This window comes from Pteropus medius, unplaced genomic scaffold (genome assembly GCF_902729225.1).
Source record: "Pteropus medius unplaced genomic scaffold, Ma_sr-lr_union100, whole genome shotgun sequence".
Classification (NCBI taxonomy): Eukaryota; Metazoa; Chordata; class Mammalia; order Chiroptera; family Pteropodidae; genus Pteropus; species Pteropus medius.
Genome location: NW_024342470.1, coordinates 4,999,880 through 5,016,505, shown reverse-complemented (window position 1 = coordinate 5,016,505; position 16,626 = coordinate 4,999,880). Strand labels below are relative to the sequence as shown.

At 40.2% G+C, this 16,626-nt stretch overlaps 1 long non-coding RNA gene across 3 annotated transcripts in view; it reads left to right on the top strand.

Moving 5' to 3' along the window:
- Positions 1-16,626, top strand: part of LOC120603224 (uncharacterized) — a 36,099-nt gene that overhangs the window by 5,756 nt on the left and 13,717 nt on the right. Inside the window, exon 2 of one of the 3 annotated variants that reach the window (XR_005652983.1) lies at positions 13,545-13,700. The exons of the other annotated variants lie outside the window; for them this stretch is intronic. This is a non-coding gene — a long non-coding RNA (uncharacterized LOC120603224). The remainder of the gene's footprint in view (positions 1-13,544; positions 13,701-16,626) is intronic. 3 annotated transcript variants of the gene reach the window in all.

Here is a 16,626-nt window from a genome sequence, read left to right as displayed (position 1 = left end):
AATTATCTCCTACTTGTTTATAAATATTTTATTTTCCATTTGACTAAATATTTTCTCTTGACTTATAAAAATGTGAAATTTTCCTTTACTCCAAGAATTCCTTTTTATGACTCTAACAATTTCAGCCTCCATCCTCCCTCTTCTTGATTTTGCTGCCAAATCTCTTGAAAGAGCAGCCTTCACTAGCCGTTTCTATTTCTCTCCCACCCACTCTGTCCTGTTCCCTTTCCTGTCAGACCTTACCACCTCTTCTCACTCCCTTATCACTGTATTTAAATTAAGTTCCTAAAGCCACAATAATCTAGGCCCTTGGATTCTTGGTTTTCCTTGGTCTTCAGTCCACCACACTCAGCTGCTGCACTAGACAGTGCCAATGCCCTGCTTCTGCCCGAAAAGTCTACTTTGACCTCATGTCACTGTACGTTTTTGGTTCTCCTCCTATGTCTCTTGCTATTCCTTCAGTTCATTTATTTAACATATTTTTATTGAGCATCTGTTACATATAACTGTGCGAGGTGCTGGGGATACAGTGGTGAACAGCACAGGCATCATCACCAGCCCACTGACCCCTGAAGTGTATGGTTTCAGAGGACAGACACAGGCAAACGGTCATATATATATTCTGTATGAGCTACCTGCTGTGTGTGTACATGTGTATGTATCTCCATATTTACAGAACGTTACAAAAGCAGATAACAGGGAGGAAGAGTGGGAGGGGGCAGTCAAAGAAGGACCACTGAAGAAGTAATATTTAAGCTGAGATCTGTGAGATGAGTGTCAGCTGGATGAGGGGTGGAGAGATTGGAGGGGTAGCTTCCAGGAAAAGGAAGAAAAACTGCGAAGGTTCTGAGGTGAGACGGAGCTTGGCAAGTTCAAGAAACCAAAAGGAGGTAGAGTGCAGGGAACAAGGTGGAGAGATGAGGTTGGAGCCACGAACAAAGGGCGGATCACGCTGGGTCTTGTGGGCATCTGGACAGGGTTTGGGATTTAGTCCCAAGAGCAATGGGCAGCTGTCGAAACCCTCTCTCCCCCCTACCTGTTTCCTCATTTTGGATGTGCCTCTTGGATGAGTCTATGGTGCTAAGCACTTCTCTTGCCCATCCAGTCTAATAGTTGATTCCTGAATCTTAATACTCCCCTGAATTCCAGTCCTTTCCCCAACTACTTACTAGGATTATCTACTGGGGTCTCTTGCTAGTACCACAGACATAAATGTTGGAAACTGACCTCTTCTTCCTTTTCAAAATCCTTTCTTCTCCTGTATTTCCCGTCTTGGTCAATGGCAGCTCTACTGGCTTCCCATTTACCTGGACTGGAAAGGCTGATGTCTCTTCAACTTCCCCTCTTAATGTACTCATTTATTCGGAGGATACGGCAGGGACCAAAACTGATAGAACTTGCATTCTAACAGGGGTGATCAACAGTAAAGATATCAATGTATATTATAACCTCAGTTAGTAAATGATAAGGGATATAAATAAAAATAAAGCAGATAAAAAGTGATGGGGTGGGATGCTAGCAGCCAACCTTTATCAGAGAAGGTCTCTTTGAGGATGTAGGTTTAAGTAGGGGGCAGAATAACATGGAGTGATCCTCCATGTGGATATTTGGGGCAGTGGGAACAACAAACGCCAAGGCCCAAAGGAGCAGCAAAAAGGTCGGCTGGAATGCATCAAGTGACAGATTGAACATAAAGGGATGAGGCCAGAGAAGCAGCAATTACAGACTATACTGCAAAGTATAGACAGGGGGTTAAAATTTAATTCTAAGTCAGATGAGAAGCCTTCAGAGGGTTTTGCTCAGAAGTGACATGATCTTCTATATAAAGATTAAAGGGTCCCTCTGGCTGCTATGTGAAGAATAGCCTGTAGTGGATGAAGTGAAGACCACATAGCAATCTATGTCTTCTCCACATTCTCAGGGTTTTGCACACATCCATCACCCTTATCCATCCTCACAGCTACTGCCCTAAATTGGCCCCTTTCATCCCATACCTGAGTTATTATTTATTACTGTGGTCTCGTAAATAATCTTCCTGCATTCTTCTGGATTTATCTTCCGGTTGCACAAATTTGAGCAAGCTAGTGCCTTGCTCACGCCTTCAGTTTTTCCCCATCCTATATGAATAAAGTATAACTTTTTTAGCCTTCTATTCAAGGCCTCTCCTGCCTTCCAATCATATCTCCCATTGTTGCCTTTTACATGCCGCCAAGCTAAAGTCACACTGTACTATTCAGTTCCTCATATAAGCTTCTTGCCATTCCCCTCCAAGCTTTTGCGCAACCTGCTCCGTTGCCCCATAAAGCACTCTCTTGCCATCCACCTTCTCTGAAAGACCCAGATTTCCTGACTCTTTCCTGATCACTCCAGGCAAAAGGGATTCTTCTAGCCTTTGTACTCTTATGCATTTCCAGTAACACTACTCATTCTCTATGTGGTTATAACTCTTTATTGTACACGTCTTATCTTCCTTATTAACTTGTAAATTCCTAGAGGTCAGGGTCCAAAAGATCTCTGCACTTCCCATTCACACTGCCTAGCCCAATGTGCCTGGTGAGTACATTTCAGATATTTATCAAATGAATGAATTGTTGGTTCCAGAGTATTTAAGCAGTCTATTTAGAGAGACACAATCAAGTCCTAAACTCATGCAAGTGAACAACATAAGACAGCATACATAAGGAAGATATATTAGGTAATATGTATGGACTGCAGGAATTCAGAGTGGAGAATCGTAGGAGGTGGACTGGTCAGGGAGGAGCTGATAGCAGCTGATGTTTCTGGAGTGCTTACCACATGCTGGGCTCTAGGATAAATGCATTTCCTTCATTATCTCACTCTTCTCAACTACCTTATGCTACAGGCACTTTATATGATACTACAGATGAGGAAACCGAGGTGAAGTAATTTTCTTGAAGTCACAGTATTATGAAATCTACAGAGGTGAGACTTGAACCCACATTTGTCTGATTGGTTAGCCTATATCAATCACTCCATTTGAGGACAAATCAAGAGCTCTGCTGTGAAAATAAGGTCTATGTTTCATTTCTTGTCTCATTCCAAAATGGATTTGAAACAACTAAATATGAGCTGAGCTATGCCCAAGAAGATAAATAGGATTTGAAAATGAGACTGATGTTTTAGGTTAAGGAAGCAGGTACTTGTGGACTAAAAGACAGACTTGTTCCTGGGCAGAAGCAGTGAGCTGACTAAATTGGAGAATGTATCTGGAGACTAATTGGGTAGGTAGATGAAGACAGTGTGTGGAAGATGTTGAATGCCAAAGGAAATTGTTGAGTGTTGATGTGCTAGGACCTAAGGAGATGTTGAAGGGTTTACGAGCAGATCGGGACATAACTCTACTCAAGGAACATTCACTGGGTCTGATTTTGCACTGAGCAGACAAATGAAACTGTAGGATTCCCCGAGTAAGCCCTTGTTCCGAGATAGCTGACAATCTTTTGGGAGAAACAGCTCATAGGATGCAAACAAAGCACAGTAAGACTGAGCTGGGAGAGAAGAGTGTTAGTGAGGTGTGAATGGGTGAACTTACTAAGGCTGTGGCATTTGAAGCAGGCCTTGCTGATGAGTGGGAATGAAGAATAGAAGATGATGGCCACATCTGGGCCTAGGGAAGGTATATTTTAGAGAGGATTATCCTGGTAATCATATACAGGCTGAGCCATTGAGCAGTCTCTAACACATTTCTGGGAGATGGATGCACTTAAGGCCAAAAAATCCACCTGCATAGGCAGCAGCAGCTGTGAAAAATACTTAGGGGTCTTAGCAGTCAGCAAGTTTAGTGTGAGAACAAACCGCTTAACTGTCAAGGAACTAAAGTCATCTGCAGCTGCCTTAAAAGATGGTTAGTGTTCCACATCCAGCTCCCAGACTACATTCTGAGAATTTTGTCAGTGTTGGGGGCCACACTCTACACTAGCAACTCACAGTTGGGAGTGATTTTGACCTTCAAGGGACATTTGGCAATCTCTGGAGATATTTTTGGTTGTCACACTGTGAGGGGATGATACTGACATCTAGTGGGTAGAATCCAGGGATTCTGCTAAACATCCTACACTGCACAGGCCAGCCCCGCCCCTCCCCCACCCAACAAAAAATTATCCAGACTAAAATCATTTGTGTCAAGCTTGAGAAACCCTGCTCTAGAGGATGAAGAAGCCAGAGCATGCAGTGAAGGGAATCGTTTTTATAACAGTGTCATTAGGGGCGGTTGAAGAAATGGAGTGTTTATACTACAGAAGATTTAGGGACCTGAGAAATGTCTTTGAAAAACAGGAAGAACTGAACTGTCCAGAGCAACTGCCCAAATTTCCACCATCACTCACCCTGACTATTGCAACAGGAGTCCAACCAGACTTAATGTTTGGAAGAATAAGAAAGTCGTTATAATAGAAAACACTTACATAAGTATTTACTGTCTTTCAGTCACTATCTTAAGAGCGGTACATATGCCAACACATTTAATTGTCAAAATAAATCCATCACAGCCATTTTTCTAATGGGGAGACTGAGACACAGAGAAGAGGATAAGTAACTTACCTAAGATCGCAAATCTCAGCGAGTAGGAGAGCCAGAATTTGAACGCAGGCAGTTGTGCTCTTAACCACTGTGCGGTATTGCTGTGCTGCATTTGAAAGAGACAGGTCTGGGCTCAAGTTCCAGCTTTACTACTTATTAGCTCTGTAGCCATGGGTATGCTGCTTAACCTCTCTGAGCCTCAGATTCTTTATCCTGCATAATAGAGACAGTAAGATGCTAAATAGCTCTTTTGTACTGTGATTGAATGTAGTTCTCAGAACAACTCAAAGAAGCACATTTTTATTACCCTCATTTTTACATACATGAGGATTACGTAGCTTAGGGTCACACAGCTAGGAAATGAAGAGTCAGGATTTAAACCCACATCTGTCTGGCTCCAGAACCTGTTTTTTAACCACAAAGCCATACATTTGCAGGCCTGTGGTGAGGGTGGTATGACAAAGGATATGAAAATTGCCTGGAATATAATAAGCAATTAACAATAGTGTTTATTATTATGCTAGTAATCATAGTTATTATCTTCATGACCAGCTCAATCAGGTGTGCAGATGACAACACAATACTCTAGCCAAAAGAACAAGATCAGCAGAAAATAAGTGATGCAGTGGTTTGTGCGTGGATCACAGCCCCTCATCCAACTATACTGAAGCTCATAATCCTGAGCTTCAGCTTCCCCAGTAAGGTGGTGTCACTTTTGATTCATATGTCCTGCTCTCTGCATAGTCTACTATTCATAGAATACGAGTGGGAGGAGCAGGGACTGTGTAAGGCTAATTTAATGTCAAGGTTCTGTAGCCCATTCGTTTCATAGTTGCCACTTAGTCACAATTTAAAAAAAAAAAAATGAATGTAGTGCCTTGTGCAAAACCAGAAAAGTCACTACTCACTCCATGTTGCACCGCGAATAGAACCACATCTCACGTGATGGTTAATTCCACCAGAAAAGGATTTAGTTTTAAAACAATTGCCTGATTCCATTGTAGGGAACACTGTGTGAGTATTTTCCACAGAGAGGTGACATCTGCTAGCTGGAGGGCTGGCAGCACACAGAATCTGCCTGCAATGGATTCTTAAACATGGAATCATGGCCAAAGGGATATCAGACAGGAAGAGATGGGAGAGCCGCTTAGAATGATAGAGGTAAATACAAAGGGCAATGAGCACTCTGTGCAAGAGGCCACCAACTGCCTAGTCAAGGGAGAGTGATCAGAGAAACTTTCACGGGGAGGCGATATTTGAGCTGGACCTTCAAGGATGAATAGGAGTTTGCCAGGTGGAGAAACAGGGAAGGTATATAGACAACAAAGAACAGCAGCACTGGAAAAGTTCTGTGAGCTGAGAGAACGTGGCCGCTCCTGAAATGCTTCATAGCTGGTAGTGACAAGAGCTCAGGGAGAGAGGACACATGAAGTAAGGGAGATGAGGATGGACATGTAGGCTGGAGTCAGCTCATAAAAGGACTCTAGCCCTACAAAAGGCTTCTGGACAGCATGTATAATGGAAAGGGTTTCTGGCAGTGCGGTATGAGGAGAAACGCCGTGGGGTTTGGCACGAGTCAAGCCTGGTTCTGAATCCAAGTTCTGTTACTTATTGGCTAGGTGTCGAGGACAAGTTACTTTACCCCTCTCAGTCTCAGCATCCACGTTTATAAGATGAGGACATAATGTCCACCTCACAGGGATGTTGTTAAGGTGAAACAGGATGAAGTATAAACTCCTAGCACAGTTATAGCATGTTATTTGCTCCTTTACTGCATAGGAGGGGAAGTTATTTCCAGTAGGGCAGAGTCAATCAGATTTCTATTTTAGAATGCTAACACCAATGGATTGTTCTAGAAGGAGACTGGAAGCAGAGAGAAGACTCTGAGGATGAGTTGCTTTGCTAGTATCAATCTGCAAATGTTGAACATTTCAGTTTCAGGGGTTTACCTTCTCATTACCAGGTACCAGATTCTGGGGCAGTAGCCTGTGATTCTGATATCTGGACCTCTCTCTAAGAAGACTGGACAATGAACTGATTTAGTTGCCTCAATTTCCCCAATATGAAGAGATCAGTTTGAAGAGATACAATTTAAGCAAGTTCATTTGGCCACAGAGCAAGCTGTCTCATTCTTGCTCTTCATTTCATTTATTCATTCATTTATTAGGTATCAACCCATAAGTGGGTTGCATAGATGTTGGGATAAAATTGTTCACTCTCCCATCTGTGTGGTTTTATATGAACAGAACTTGAAGAAACAGTGATGTCACCCCTTCTCAGTGCCCGCACATTGCTGAGGCTTCCCACTGGTCTTTGTGGAAGGTAATTAGCTGAGTAGGGAAATATGGCCCAGTGAAGACAGTCCTGCTGGAAAGTTACTGCACTATGCCACAAGTTGTCAAGCTACATTTTCTAAAAGTTCAGCAAATAATTGTGAATCTGAGATCAGAGAGCCTTAACTGTCTCTGTGAGAAAAGGGGTCAGAGAAAGATAAATGGAAAGAAATAGCTGATGGATAATGCTGGCTTCTTACTCCTGATGAAACCTGAAATATACCCAGAAGAAAAGGTGGATTCCTCAATTTGATAAATCAGGAGTCTTGCCTCAAGTCAAGAATTTTAAGAGATTTAACCGAGAAAAACTATATTAATGAGGTTAAACAACAATGCTATCACCAAAAAAGAGTAGAATCTATGTGGTTAAAACTTCCACATTTCATTAAGATACCCTCAAACATTTGCTTCTCCCTCCCAAATTCAGACCATTGTCTCTTCCTCTTATGGACCATTCTAAGAGCCTCCTATGCTATTAATACTCTCTATTCATTCTCCATGGTGTCTTCAGAGTGCTCTTCCCAGAAGGAGAAAACGACCCTGGGCCCTCTCTACTCAAGTCTTTCTCTGACTCCCAGTCTCCCTCAGAGGGAGCATTGAGCACCTAGCTGGGAATCAAAGAAACTCTTAGCTAAGTGCCCCCACCCTCCACTCCCTGAGCTCGGCTTTCTGACAGGTCTCCTGGTTTCACTCCAGCTTTGTTATTCGGTTGGACAGAACTAGGGAATGATGCTTACAGTGATTTTCTTTTTCATCCCCAATTCCTTCAAAATCCAGCACAGGCATTGTTCTCTTGCTCTCCCTCCAGAGAGCTAACCACTCCCTCACCTGCAGGGTCACCTCTGTATACTAATGTCTGTATTGTGGCATTTACAATGTCATATGATATTTTATTAGCTGGTGTGTCCTTTTCACTTGCTATGACCTTTACATACAAGGGCAATGACTGTGCCATATATTTCCTTGTTTCTCCACTGTCATGCACATTACCCAAAACATGACGGACAATTCTATATATAATTTTTTTTTTAAAGTTAAAGTAAATGGTGAAATGGAAAGGAGGGAAATAAGTATTTCGAAATAGAAAAAAGGAAATAAGACCAATCAAATCTAGCTCCTCATTAAATAGTCAACACCCCTTTGTTACAAAGAACTTCCTTGTGCAAGGGGCTGGGATTTGGGTCTTGAAAATCATCTAGCCATTTCCTTCATGGCTTTATTGCTTAAGAGAGTGAGGCTTGGAGTCAGCTTGCCTGGTTTTCAATGCCTGGTCTGCTGCTAGTTGTGTGATTGTGGACAGCTACTTTACTATATCTTGGGGTTTCATCTGTAAGACCAGGGTAATGATAGTTCTTAATTATCATAAAAGTTTGAAAAAGATTCTTGTCTAGCACTGAAAGCAATGCCTGGCATAGTGAACACGAGATAAATGTCGGCTCTTATTAAGGAGCTCACATTCAAGCAAGCTCGAAGTAACACGAAGATCAAGAGAATCATTATGGAGAGAATACTATCTTAGTAGCATCTGCATGAATGCCTGCAGAAGGGCTCTGGGTCTGTTGGGTAGATTCTTTGATGAGATGCTCAAGGATGGGGCTTTGATGCCAGAGACATGACTGGGGAGAATAGATGTGGTGACTGAAATGCTTTTTAAGGGAGCTGGGACTAGCTCTCAAGTTTTTGTGGGAAATTCAAAGAAACGGCTATAGCCAAATTGCTGGGAACACCGAAAAGGAACAGGTGGTCTGTGGGAAAGGAAGCAGAGAAGATCAGGCTGTTAGCACCAGGGGAAAGGGCTTTGGCAAGGAAAAAAAAAAAAAGTGATTTTTTTAAAACAGAGATTTTGATCTACTTTTCTGTATTGTGTAACCTTCTCCTCACCTTCTCACAAGGTCCCTAGTGAAGTCTCCTCCATTTTCTTTGCTGCTGGAGCTGGCATCTTTTTTTCGGAATGTGAAGTCTGGGCTCAAGGTAGTTGATGAGTGCAGCGGCACCCCAGAAGACCTGACACATTTGGGTTACAAAGAATTACAACTCAATGAAAGAGAAATGTAGCCATGAGACAGGCTCATTGGCTACACTGAGGCAAAAGAGGCAAAAACACCCTTGGGAGTGGCTGCAGAGGATCTGGACACTGTAATTGCTACATGTATAGTGAAACAGTATACTAGAGTCAAGTTCTAATGTCTTACAGCTAGCTGCCCCTCAGGAGAGCTGACACTAGATAAACTATCTAACACTAAACACTTCATGTCTCTAGGAAGTTACCATCATCTCTCATGTTATATCCAATCATACTGTTTCTTGTGGGTTCAGGTAAGGACTGTGACATTTGCCCAAGGAATTGGCTTGGATGGCTCCGTGTGCCTGAAATGACAAAGTGGGCCAAAAGACACAGCACTGGGAAGGCTCCAGAGGCCCCCAAGATATTATGCACTAGTTAATGGACTGAGCACTTAGATGCCCTAAATCAAATTTGAGCCCATATCTCTAAACCCAACTATTTCTAGACATTGTTTAGTTTTTCCATCTTCAGCTGATTAGCTTTGAGTAGTCATTACCTGCCAGATGCCTGTGCTAAGTGTTTTTATTTGCACCATTTCTTTTCATTCTCCTTGAAACCTAACAAATTTGGTAAAATTATTAGTTCCACACTACAGATGAGAAAACAGATCGAGAGATGTTAATTGACCGATATAAGATCATACAGCTGATAAGCAGTGAAGCTGGGATTTGCACCTAGCCACGTGCCTTGAAATCCAGAGCCTGTGATCTTATTAACTATGTTAACTGGTATGAAAGGGATAGGAAATTACCCAGTTCAACTATTTGTATACCTAGAGGGAGCAACTTGCAGTTAGAAAGTGCATGGGACTAGGAGACTGCTTTTGTTTTGTCAAAGGCACTGTGTGATGCTGGGGAAGTCACTAAACCTTCCTGGACTCCAGTTTTCTTTTCAAGAGAAGAAAAGAAAATAATAAACTGCTCTGTCTACCTCATAGGTTTGTTTTAAGGAGCAACTGTGTATGAAAGCCTAATATAAGGAGTGGACAGAATGAAAGTCGTCTCTTTGTTCTAAACAGACAGCAGGCATATTCTAAGCATCTTTTGTGGAGTAGCTAATTTCTGGTATATCTAGCCAAATGTGATTAACAAGGAAAAATTTAATATAGAACCACTCCCTTTTCTGAGTCACTAAAAAAATGAGATAATCTTGAACATTGCATTAAAATAAAGAATTTAAAAGCTGAGTTTGATTTTTGGCTGCTCTATGCTAAGTATTTTCATATGCATTTAATCTCCAGTTGAACAAAATGAGGCTTCCAGATGGTTAAGTGATTTGTCTCCAATCCCACATCTAGTAAGTAGTGAGGATTTTAAACCAGCACTGCCTGGTTTTACCGGTAGGCACTTGTCCATGGAGCATGGGCTGAGACCAGATCCATTTGATTCGATTATAGATGTGAACAATTTTGTCTTCATAGGACCCCACTGTTTCAAATAAACTTACCGTAACATCCCTGGGAATGCTCCTAAGGTCTTCACGTACCTTATAGAACAAGAAATGGAGGAGTTTCTGTTTTGTCCTCTGCCATGTGAAAGCCTAAAACTTTAGCAAAATCCATCCTCAGCTAAACAAATTAACCAATCTCAAATTGTAGACGAGCCAACAGATAAAAATATGTGGGTGTCACTTGCTGAAAGATAACTTTCATAGCTTTGAAGTAAAGGAGGAATTAAATTTGAAAAACTTGTGGACTATATTGGGTGTGAAACATTTAAAATGTAAAACACTGACATGAAATTAAAAGGTAGACAAATTGGGAAAATATCTGTACCAAAGATGACAGAGTAACTCGCATTTTAAAAGAAAAAACTCAAGATCTCAACAGATCAGTGACCTAAGGACACGAAGAAAAAGTTTATAAAGAACAAAATACAAATATTAAACTCTTATCCTAGGAAACATTTTTCTGAGTAGTAATCAAAGAATTATAGTTTAAAATAATCTTTATCATCTTAGTAACATATAATCGTTTTATAGTTCTTAATATTTACTAAGTGCTTAACATATATACATTTGCTTAACTTCAAAAACCACCTTAGGAGGTGGTACTATTTCCCTTTCATAGGTGAAAAAACTGAGGCCCTGCGAGGTTTAGAAACTTGCTCAATTCAGACAACTAGTTAGGGGATAGCTAGGATTTAAATCCAGAAAGTCTGGCTCTTACATCTTACTTAGGAAATTAACAAAAATAAAAGTACTTAAAAGTAGAATGTTTAGAGCTAGTAAAGGTCTTGAGAGACCCGGTGCTTGTGTCTTTATAAACTGGTACAACTCTTTTGAAAAGCAATACAGTAACAGGTAACAAGAGCCATAAAAATATGTTTTTTTGTTCTAGTGAGTTCACTCACTGAAATGTAGATTGAGGAAATAATTTAACAGAAGCAGAAATCTATATGTAGGCAAATGTTCCCCAAATTGTTATCTAGACCAGCCTTGTCTAATATAAATATAATTCAAACCACACGTGTAATTTAAAATGTTCTAGAAACTATGTTAAAAGAGATAAAAAGAAACGTGAAATTAATTTTATAATTTGTATTATTTAACCCAATATATCAACATATTATAATTTCAGCATCAATAATCAATATAAACACTTACATTGATTATTTTTTAATCATTTTAAATCTAGTGCATATTTTATACAAAAGCTGCTCTGTATCCATGGAGGATACATTCCAAGACCCCCAGTGGATGCCTGAAACTGGGGATAGCACCAAATCCTATGTATACTATGTTTTTTCTCTATACGTACATACCCTATGGCACAGTTTAATTTCTAAAGTAGGCACAGCAAGAGATTAGCAATAATTACCACCAATAAAATAGAACAATTATAACAAGATGTTATAATAAAAGTTACATAAATGTGGTCTCTCTCTCTCAAAATATCTTATTGCACTCTACTCACCCTTCTTGTGATGATGTGAGATGATAAAATACCTTATTAAGCCAAGAACGTTCATTTTTTCACTTACAGGAAGTACTTTACGGCTACTTTTTGGCATATCAAAATTGCCAGCATCACTACGGTTGTGCTTTGGGGCATTTATTAAGTAAAATAAAGGTTATATAAACACAAGTGCTGTGATACCATAACAGTTGATCCGATACCCAAGACAGCTACTAAGTGACTAATGCGGGTAGCGTACACAGCCTGGACAAAGGGGTGATTCACCTCCCGGGTGGGACGGAGCAGAAAGTTCTAGATTTCATCATGCTCCTCAGAATGGCACTCAATTTCAAACTTACGAATTGTTTATCTCTGGAATTTTCTATTTAATATTTTGAAGCAAAATCATGGATGGGGGCTACTGTACTTAAATTACATCTCGATCCAGACTAGACACATTTCAAGTGCTCAGTAGCCACATGTGGCTGGTGGCTGCCATATTGAATAACAGATATAGAATAGCAGAAAAAGGGAAATGGGCCATAATATCTAATAGTGAGGAGAATGGTTTAGAAAATTATGGTATGTCAGTCTCTGGAATTGGGTAAAGTCATTACCAATAATCATAATAAAAGCCATAAAAATATATAAAAATTTATTCTTTTTTAAGTAAAAAAAATCTAAGAATATAAAATATTAGGTTAGTAGATACTTAAAACATACGCATATGAAGACCATGGATGAAAGAGAGCGTGCAAACATTAAAATAGTTGTGTCAGTGCACAGGGATTTAAGATTGATTTCTTTGTCAAATATTTATTGAAATAGGCATTCAACATTTATTTCTATTAAGAAGCTTTTTTAAACAGAAAAAGCTGAAAGAAGGAACCTTTCATATAATAACACAAATATTTAGAGATTCAAATTTTTATGTTTTTATATAAAACCATATATCCTAATAAATTTCACATATTATTTATCATGATGGGTTTACCCATAGTTTGGTATTCTCTTGATACAGAATTTGGAATTTGAGATTGCTTGTCTCTTTGTGTATTTACATTAATGCTCTTGAAAGAGTTGAGTTACTAAGAAAACCATTCCCAAACCTCTAATGTTATCTGGACAATGTAAGGCTAGGACCATCGTTCACGCTTTGTAATATATTTAAAATATACATTTATATATATTTTTTCTTGACCTATGAACTATACTGAAAGCTGGTCCAAAAACATTCATTTTCTGTATAGATTTCTGGAGATAGAAACTAATGAATAAAATCTTAGCTACTTCAGAAAAATATATAAATTTTGATTTCAGTTTTCATTAACGTGTATTCAGAAGGAGAAGGAGAGAAATGGATGGGGTAGGTAAAGAAGACTGACTAGAATCACAAAAAATGATTCCAAAATAGAATCCAGATTCCACCCATAATTCAAATTGATTTCAGAAATGGATAGGTTAGATAAAGAATGATGACTGGAATCACAGATGACTGTGATCCCGAACCTGGAGAGGCCGTGAATATGAGGTCAGAGAAAACAATTCTCTGCCTTTTTCTGCCTTGGGGAACTGTACCTTCATTTCCATATCTGTAAAATTGGAGGTCATAATCTTAACCTTGTAGGTAGAGAGGATTAAATAAGAGAATCCACTTCTCTAAAGATCTATGATTCTCAAGGATCATTAAGTGTACCTTTGTATTTTACAGATGGGGAAGTCCAGTGGTGAAAACAGGCTAGGCACCCGGATGTCTTGGTTGAGTCAGGGCTCCTCGAGCACAAATGCCGGGAGCCCCATCTCTGGAGTCAGAGCGCCAAGTTACAGCATTGGCTCTGCCAGTCTCCGACACTACGACCTTGAGCAGGTTGCTTATACTCTCCGTCTCAGTTTCCACACTATAAAGTGGGGACAATACTGTTATCTAATTCAAAACTGAGTGTGGCGATTTTAAAAAGTCAGACTAATTATGGCGTCTGGCACGTTGCTAGCTCTCAGTAACTGTTCCCTATTATCATTATTAGTAGTAGTCCATGAAACTTTCTTTGAATGCTTTCAGTGTCCTCAAACCAGTTATTATGATTGTCCTTATTTTACACTCAGAATGTATATTTTATTCTGATTGGTTGAATCTTTCCTTTAGAGCTTAAATGCTAAGGAATTGAATTTTAATATTTCATAAAACAATAAAATAGGGATTTGGGGAGGGGGCATTGGACCACCACCAGAAGGAGTATTAGTGGAATACTATCTCAGACATTTTGGGGCAGGCAGTTTCCGCAGTGGGAGAGGGACTGATGCAAGGAAGAGAAGGAGGAGATGGCGGTTCAGGAAAAAGTGGGGCACGGAGGTGTCATCCTGATGGAGGAGAGCTTGCGAAAAGTGAGCAGGAAGACAGTGCTGCATCCTGGTAATAGCTATAATTTATTGAGCACTTACTGTATGCTAGGCTCTGTGCCCTATCATTATTAGTTTCTGCTCTGGAAAATGGGAGTAATGATACTAACCCCTTTATCAGAGTTGTTTTGAGTACTTTAAGAGATTCTATATACCAAATATTTGAATAGTCAGTGCTTGATACATAATACAAAGTTAGTTGTCAGTAATATTACTATTAAACCCCTCATACTTCAGACTGAGGAATGCTAAGTAGCATACTCAAAATCAGGGAGCTACTAAGCGCCAGATAGCACCTGCCGTCTGACTCTGAAGCCCAGAGGTCTGTAGAGTTCCCAAGTCAAGCAGCATCTTCTGTCTTCCTCCTGCCCACTCCGGTCTCACCTCTTAACCTTCTAATGATGTCAGGGCTGGCTCTGCCGTCACATAGACCTAGATTAAAGCCCTGTCTCTGCCGCTCCCCGGCTATGTGACCTGGGCAAGTCACTTCACCTCTTCACAACTCAGTTTGCTCATCTGTGAAGTGGAGGGTCATATATCTCATAGGGAATTTATGGGAATTCGACAAGATTTTTCAAGTAGAGTGCTTAGCTCAATGCTTGGCACACAAAAAGTACTCGATGGATATTAAGCTATTATTGTAAAGTGGGCCTTTGGGTTCACGACTAAAGTTCTTAACCACTGACATTTCCATACATAAGCTTTATTCTGAAACAGTCTGTGACAAAAGAAAACTATCAGAAAGCTAGGCTTGGACTGCTCTCCCCCTTTCTTTAAAATATGCCATTTTCTTAACACTATATGAAGCGATGTGGCCATCTCACTGGCTGCTAAATTCATCGGTGGTGTCAGTCGGTGACGAAATGTCAGAGCACTTGAATCCGACTGTCCCATTGCCATTCTCTGGCTTTCCCTGGGTGAATGGTAACATTTTCAAATGGATAAAAATCTCCAGGCAACGTTACTCTCCTCCTCCAGAGCAGATTTATTACAGAATGGCTGGCATTTCCACATGCTCCGCATTTGTCAGTGTCAGATGCATACGCGTTCTTAGGTCTCTATACATATACAAGCATACTTTAAATCTCCAGCAAACAAAGGCTATTTTTCTAACTTGGAGATATTCCAAAAGAGCTTTGCATTTCATCTATTTTTAAGTGTTTGTGTAATATAAAAGTATGGTAATATCAAATTGTATGGGTAAGAACTGAATATTCAGCTTCTAGCAACTGATCATTCTCCATGTGTCAGGCACTTTTATATACAATATTTTACTGTGGGATGAGTATGCATTATTCTCAGTCTACAGAAGGGGAAACTGAGGCTCAACAAGATGAATTACTTGCTCAAAGTCAGACTCATACACATGCAAGTCACACTAGCTGAGAGTGGCAAGGGTGGGAGACAAACAATTCTGATTCCGTATTCCATGTTTGTGCCGTTTTATCACAGCTGCCTCTGCAAAATAGCACTCATTCATTCAAAAACTATTTACTGAGCACCTACTGTGTACCAGGCACGATGTGAGGCTCTGGTGATATAGCAGTGATAAAAATAAGCAAAAATCCCTGCCTCCAAAGAGCTTACATTCTCCTGGAAAAACAACACAATTCTGTGACTTGGTGAAAAGTTCATCTTCATTGGGATGGGTGAAGGTGGAGGGACGAGGCGGAATGTAAGGATGGCTGGAAACGTCGTTTATATTTCTCCCCAGATCGCACCAGTGTGGGACATGTCCAGTGTGGGCATCTGTGAGAAGAATGATGGTGCATAAACTATGACGGTTCTTACCAGACTCTACTCTCTCCCCTGCGATATTTAAGTTGCTCTCTTTTGGGGCTCAGGGTTTTGACAGCACATGTTGCAGCTTTAAAGAAAAATGACGGCTTACCTTCCTGTTGCTGTTATTTTCAAAAAGCAACATTGCTAGCTACCATTCATTCAACAATTTCTCCGTGTCAGGCACTGTACTACATTCTTTGCGTGCATTGTCTTATTTAATTCCAAAAATTGAAATTGAGACTCAGAAGCTAGCAAATAGAGAAACTGAGATTGGAACTTGAATCTGTGTAATTATAAAGCTCTTGTCCTTTCCCCCCACACCAATCTGCCTCTGTGGCTCCCCAGAAGCCTTTAAAGAGAATGTGGAAATAATTCATGATTTGTTCCGTCTTCTACATCTTTCCAACAAAAAGTGTAGTCCATACACCAGCAGCATTGGCAGCACTTGGAAGCTAGTTAGAAATGCAGTCTCAGGCCCACCCCAGACCTACTAAAGCAGAATTTACTTTTTAATGAGACTCCTGGGCACATTAAAGTTTAAGAAACACTTATCTATATCTCTTGCCAAAAGATATGACAAACACTCTGAAATGTGTTGGGGAAATACTTCTCTC